Consider the following 7,013-nt stretch of genomic DNA (forward strand, 5'->3'; position numbering starts at 1 on the left):
TTCGTTGTCATTTGCAATTTTTGTTGTAGTGTCTTCCCAAGGGATGGGCTCTTCGTTGCGGAGAGTGGTTCTTCTTGGATGGCAAGAACACCTCCATCCTGGTTCTTTGCACTTTGTGGGCCTCCACCCTTACCATATCTATGTAACATCTGTGAGAGACTAGCTGCTCCCCTTTGACCTCCCCGACCTGATCTCCCATGGAGAATTTGATCTTTTGGTGAAAAGTGGAAACTGCAGCCTGGAACTCATGCAATGCTGGTTTGCCTAGAATGACATTGTATGAAGAAGGTGAATCCACCACTATGAAGGTGCTCCTCCTTGTTCGCACCAGGGGCTCATTGCCCAGGGATATGGCTAACTTGATCTGGCCTATGGGCTTTATTTCGTTGCCGGTGAAACCGTACAAAGAAGTGGCCACTGGCTGAAGCTCGATGGTGTTGATCTGTTTACCTTCAAACGTAGTCCTGAACAGCACGTTGATAGAGCTTCTGGTGTCGACGAAAACCCTAGCTACGCGGCTGTTGGTTATGATGGCTCTGATGATGAGGGCATCATCATGGGGCAGCTCCAATCCTTCTATATCTTGTGGCCCGAAGCTGATGATAGGACCGGCATCCTGCTCCTGGCTGCATCCAATGACATGAATCTCCAAACGACACTAATCAGATTTTCGTGCCCTGCCGGAATCTCCATGTGTAGGTCCTCTAGAGATCATACCTATCTCTTGGATTACCGCATTGCCCCTATTTTCCTCCTCCCGGGCTTGCCCTTGCTCCTGGCCACGACCATGTTGTTGCGTACTTGGCTCAGCCTAGTTTGGCCTGGGTCTACCCACTTGACCTGCCACGATCCGTTGGTCGTCCACCAACCTCTGCACTTGAGGGGCAAGCTCTGGGGGCGGTAGACCCAATTCAGCTACACGTCAAGAATCGTGGGCTAACTGAAAACAGTCGTTAGTGGCATGCGTGTGGGATCGATGGTAAGTGCAGTAGTGTGGTCCCCACGGGCTAGGCCTGGGAGCATGGACTGCGGCCACCTGTTGAGCTAACCGGGCATCCTGACTGGGTGTGAAGGGAGGTCAGGTTTCCCAAGCGCGGGGAAGAGGTTGGGCTAGTGGGTGGGGTGTCCTTCTTTTCGGCTTGTTAATGGAAGCAGGAGCTATGTCCACTTTCCTTCGTGCTACCTACGCCTCCTCCACGTTGATGTAACTGGCAGCCTTTACCAACATTTCGTCGAAGTTCTTCACTGGGTCTCGAATGAGATCGCAGAAGAACTTGTCTTCTACTAATTCGTGAGAGAAGGCGCTCATTAATATCTCCGAAGTAGCGGACGTGACGTCCTGAGCCACTTGGTTAAAGCGTTTAATATAGTTCCTTAAAGGTTTGGTGGGCCCCTGCTTAAGGGCAAAAAGGCAATGATCTGTCTTTTGATATTTCCTGCTACTAGCGAAGTGGCGCAGGAAAACGGTCTTGAAATCCTGTAAGCAGGTGATAGACCCGTGTGACAATCTATCAAACCATCTTTATGCTGAGCTAGATAAAGTGTTCAGGAATACCTGACACTTAACGACATCACTGTATTGATGTAACAGTGCAGCATTCCTAAATTTACGGAGATGATCTTGTTGGCACCGGGAATTCCATTCTATATAAACCCCCTGTACAAAAATTTGTGCAAAGACAGAACTATTCCTAGTAAGCCATATGCTTGATCATACATGTATTTAATTAATCAAGCAAGTTCTTGATTGATCAAAAAGCACCTTGATCGAAGTACAAGATCGTAGCCTCTTGTGTTGGATTTTAGGATCCATACAAAGAAAAACAAACTAATTGCGCTACGGAATAAAGAACTAGTTGTATCTTTCTTCGTAGACAAAGACCTCTTGATCTTCTGTTGTATTCCTCTCCTCTTCTTGAACGTCATGTGGGCGACGATCTACCAAGACAAAACACTCGAACCTTCTTTTGTTTCCAAGCCGCCTACCACCAAAAGATGCAAAGAAAAGGGGCGCCTCCTTCTTTTTCTTCTCCTCCAAACCGCCTACCACCTAGGGTGGTTCTTCTCTTCTTCTTCTTCTCCTCCAAGCTGTGGCCACCAAGGGAGATGTGCGCCGGCCCTAGAGGGAGGAAAGGGAGGAAGAGATGAGAAGGTGGGGTGCCGACCCTAGGAGGAAGAGAGGAGGTGGGCGCTGGCCCTAAGGGAAAAGAAAAGAGAGAAAAGAAGAGATGAGGTGTTGGCCACAAGCAAGGGAAAACAACTCAAGAGAGATTAGGTTATGGTGGCATGACCTCTTCCCTTTTTATAACCTTTGACACCAGATAAAAGAGGAGAAATATTAACAGAATTTTTGTTTAGAAAAAATCTCTAAGAAAGAATTAACTTAATTCTTTTTAGAAAAATTTCTTTGGAAAAAGTTAATATAATTCTTTTTAGAAAATTTCTAAGAAAGAATTAACATAATTCTTTTTAGAAAAATCTCTAATTCTGTTGAGAAAAAATCTCTCCTTTTTTTTATTTCTTTTCTTTTCTCTTCCTTTTCTTTTCTTTTTCTTGTCTTTTCTCTTGGTTTGGCCGGCCCCTTGCTTGGGCACCAAGCAAGGCTTGGCCGGCCCCTTTCTTAGGTAGGAAACAAAATCAAACGAGTGAATGTGAGGCTATGTAGAGGCTATAACAGGGACTGAGAGGAGGAATTGGTTTTGACCTCCTGATGGACATGAGCTTCCTGTGTTCGACCCGAACACTCAACTCAACTTCATCAATAATAACTCATATCACTAAAGAGTTATTATTGAACTATCGCACCAATCCCATATTACAATACGGGCTCCATCTTATCATGAGTGCGTTAATCTCCCTGTGTTTAAGATATCGTATGTCCGTTAATTAAATGAGTTATTGACAACTCAATTAATTAACATCTAGCTCCAAGAGTAGTACCACTCAACCTTATTATCATGTCGGACTAAGTCCACCTGCAGGATTGACATGATAATCCTTATGAGCTTCTCAAGGGGACATCATCAACCTAAATAAATAGGACACAGTTTCATTTTATAATCATGCAACACACCATATAAATGGTACTATCTCCCAACTCATCGAGCCTATTGATTTAACGAATAAATCTCACCCATTGATAAGTCAAAGAAATAAATACTAAGTATACGTGTTTGTTATTATATCGGGACTAAGAGAACGCACATCCATAATAACAGAGGTTCTGTTTTTTTATACAGTTAGTATAAATCGAACAACCTAAAATGGTCCTACTCAATACACACATAGTGTACTAGTGTAATTTTATAGTCAAAACAGACTAATATCAAATTACACTACAACCGTTTCAATGGTTTGTCTCTATCCATTTCGGTCGTGAGCTACTATTTATAGTTTATAACGAACTGATAACATGATCTTCTGTGTGACACCACACACCATGTTATCTACGATATAAATTAAATGGACAACTATATTAACATATAAATAAATATAAAATGCAACATTTGACCAAAGTGATTCTCATTTCAAAATATAAATGTTCATACAAAAAACTAGACTTTTAGTATACATCTTAACAGATCTTTCGGGTCCTTGCTACCATCATATTCTCCAATAGCAGGGGGCTTGTACCCCTTGGGCAGCTTCTCTTCTAATACCCATGAGGAGAAGGGCACTTGTTCGTTGGGCTCCACTCGGGGATCTTCCCTTTGGACTATAGATTTCCCTTTCTTAGAGTCCCTAGGCGGAGAACTCTCCGCTATAGACACCTGTAGCCGCTCTTTCTTGTTGTTATAGCAACCAAGATCTCAATGATAATAACCCAAACTAGGTTCTTTGTAGAAGGCTGGGGGAAAATCCTTAGGTTGCTTTCTCTTCGATCCTTGGTCGGAAATGTGCGTCAGGTCTTTGGAAACTTCGGGCAACTTGCGCGGTCGGGAAGTAGTGGTCTATTTTTTGAAGTCGTACGCCTCTTGGCTTCCTTGAATAGCTCATATTCTCCTGATGTCATGATGACGTTAATTTTGCCACTGTCCTCCATCTTCACGTTCCAGAATAGGTAAATGTGTTCTCATAGACGACGCTAAATTGATCCCGTCCGGAATCTGAGTCAGACGGAGGCCGGGCGAGCTGTCGGTGGCGTTGATGGAGGGTGACTGAGACCCTAGGATGGACTCCCCCAGACTACTGACGAGGGGTGGTAACTAAGATGGTGGCATAGAAGTTCTGCGCACACTCAAACAAGCACCCGAAACGTTAGAGACCAAGAACTAAGAAAAAAGTCCTCGGAGCAGGTCCTCCGATACTCAAGTCAGGTACTTTTTCCTCAGGAGAATAGTAAACGAAAGGAAAAAAAGTAGAAGACAAGTGCGAAAAGGTAAGTGAACGTACCTCCGTAAGGGAGAGAACCTCCCTTTTTATATGACAGTGCGTACTTCTGGAATCTGACGAGTGTCAGGGAATATCGGGTGCTAGGATTTGTCTAGCGGTGAATGACACGTGACATCCTCTTATAGGCCGGAGGAAGGTTCCATTAGCAGTGAGCCACCGACCATTAGAATATACCCTGACAGGTAGTAATTATTCCCCGACATATGGTTACGATTCCCTGGCCCAGTTGTCGTGTAGTGCCTTGCCGACCGGGTATGGATGGAGAAGCTCCTGATGACCGATAGTCGGAGAGCCCGGTCTGGGTATAACTGAGTGGTCTGCGAGACCCTGATCGGGTGTATTAGGCTCATATATTTATAGCCCTGTTTGAGAAAACCCGACCGGTAGAGACAGTTCCCGCTCTTCCTTAATTGTTCCTCATACTGCAGACCTAAACTCCTGATCTGGACATCTTGACGGGCATTTTATGATTAGCGGCGTACAGTAATCCTATCCCTTCTGTTGAACGATAAGTCCCCCTGACTTCTGACTGTCATATCCCTTGACTTCTGACAGTCACATCCTCTTGACTTCTGACTATCATGTCTCCTTGACTTCTGACTGCTACACTCCTTTGACTTCTGACTATCACGTCCCCTTGACTCCTGACTGACTGGCTCTATCAGACCCCACATTATGCATCGTATCAGAGTTAATTGTAAAAAATTATTTATGACTTAAAGTTTCAATTGATGTTGTAAAGCTATGTGCATCCTAAGGTTTAGATTTAAGAGCTCACGATGAATTCTGAAGCTCACATAATCGTGACAATTTTATAGGAATGATAAAACATACAGGTTTTATAACAATGATGTAAAATATGTTATTTTAAAAAATACATCTTAAAATTCTTCTTTAAATTCTCCACAAATTATGAAGAAGATTTATCATTCTATGCTAATATAATTCAAAGGTCTATCACAGAAAAAATTATTAATGCCAAGTATGGTCTTACTATGGATGAATCTTGAGATGACTTAAAAAGGGCTCAAATAGCTATTGTTTTAAAATTGGTTGATACTTTATTAGAGAATGATTCTTTCACATTTGTAGACGAGGAAGGTATAAAATCATCTATTTTGAAAATGAAAATTTATGATTTTCTATACAAAATATTAGAGAAAGTTATGATGGTGCTAATATGAGAGGAGAATGGAATGGTTTATGAGTTTCCGATTCCGTGCCGATTCGGTGCACGGTTGACTTTTGTTGTGTTGCAGCTCTCCTCCCCCAAAACTCATTCTCCCGGAAGAAGTTAGGAGTCGTGCTCTTTTCCAGCGCAGGGCTTCTTGAAGGAAGCGCAGCTGTTAGACACTCCACGAAGGATCTCATCTGCCTCAATCCTTCCTCTGCAAATTAAACTCGGCTTCGCCCAACAGTCTAACGATTGCACTGCCAACGATCACGCCGTCGGCTCCCCACGAACAGATCTGCAAAATCCATGCCATCAGTGTAAACGATGGACGAGAGCTTATCATTGAGCCAGCCCAATAATGCATTCGAGTCCCTGACCTGTTGGACGTGCTGTGGTTTTGATACTCCAAACCCTACTGCAACAGGCTTCTCGGATGCCTGAAGTGACAAAGTTTGAACTATCAAATTAGCTTTTCTTTATATATAATAGAGAGTAATTGGCCTCCTCCTCTTACCCTTTTGATATCCCTGAGAAGATACTGCACTTGGCTGTTCACCGTAGGACGAGCACCAGTAACTCCAGCCGAGCTTGCAAGGTACAAGAATCCTCCTGAAGCATCCGCAATGGCCTCCTATTAGACACAAATAATTTAATGTCAGAGATTTATGGGTACTTAGTTGAATTTAAAATTTACACAGAATTTAAATTTAATTTACAGTCGAAATGACCTGAGCAGATAATCTCAGGCTGCCAGCAGGGGCTGGTTTCCGTAACACAGTAGAGCTGAGCGACAGGGCAAGTCTACAGAGCGGTAGAACAAGTCTGCAGAGCGGCAGACCAGAGCGGAAGACTAAGTCTGCAGAGCGGCAGGGCAGAGCAGCAGATCAGCGCTGCAATGCGGAAGACCAGAATGGCAGAGCAGGTCTGCAGGGCGGCAGACTAAAGTAGCAGAACAGATCTGCAGAGCGGCGGGTCTGTAGAAAGGAAGACCAGGTCTGCAGAGCAGAATGACCAGGTCTGTTTGAGCAGGTTTGCAGAAAGGAAGACTAGGTCTGCAGAAAGGAAGACCAGGTCTGCAGAGCAGAATGACCAAGTCTGTTTGAGTAGGTCTGCAGAAAGGAAGACTAAGTCTGCAGAAAGGAAGACCAGGTCTGCAGAAAGGAAGACCAGGTCTGCAGAAAGGTCGGGCGAAAACTCCGACCGAGCAAGCTGATCGAGGCCTGCGAGTAGCAGTTTCCTTGAAATAGATTTGCCCACCTCCGGTTGTGCTTCGAGGTTTACTCGGGTCGTCTGTTTCCCAGGATACAACGATCGACCATGAACTCCACCAAGCACTGGTGGTCACGGCGAACTGAGTGACACCTGAATGCTACCACGGGCACTCTGCCGAGCAAGAGTTGCATGACAGAGGAGGGGAATGAGGAGGAGAGCTTCTGTTTTCTTCGCT

General features: G+C 44.3%; 1 long non-coding RNA gene across 1 annotated transcript; it reads right to left on the reverse strand.

Annotated features, from left to right (window-relative positions):
* Positions 1–5,823: 5,823 nt before the first annotated feature.
* On the reverse strand, positions 5,824–6,175 carry LOC122009047. Its single transcript, XR_006119456.1, has 3 exons — positions 6,081–6,175; positions 5,944–6,003; positions 5,824–5,861 (listed from the first exon to the last, which is right to left on the reverse strand). It is a non-coding gene; the product is annotated as an uncharacterized LOC122009047 (long non-coding RNA).
* Between the last annotated feature and the right edge of the window lie 838 nt (positions 6,176–7,013).

Source organism: Zingiber officinale, chromosome 8A (assembly GCF_018446385.1).
Source record: "Zingiber officinale cultivar Zhangliang chromosome 8A, Zo_v1.1, whole genome shotgun sequence".
Taxonomy (NCBI): Eukaryota; Viridiplantae; Streptophyta; class Magnoliopsida; order Zingiberales; family Zingiberaceae; genus Zingiber; species Zingiber officinale.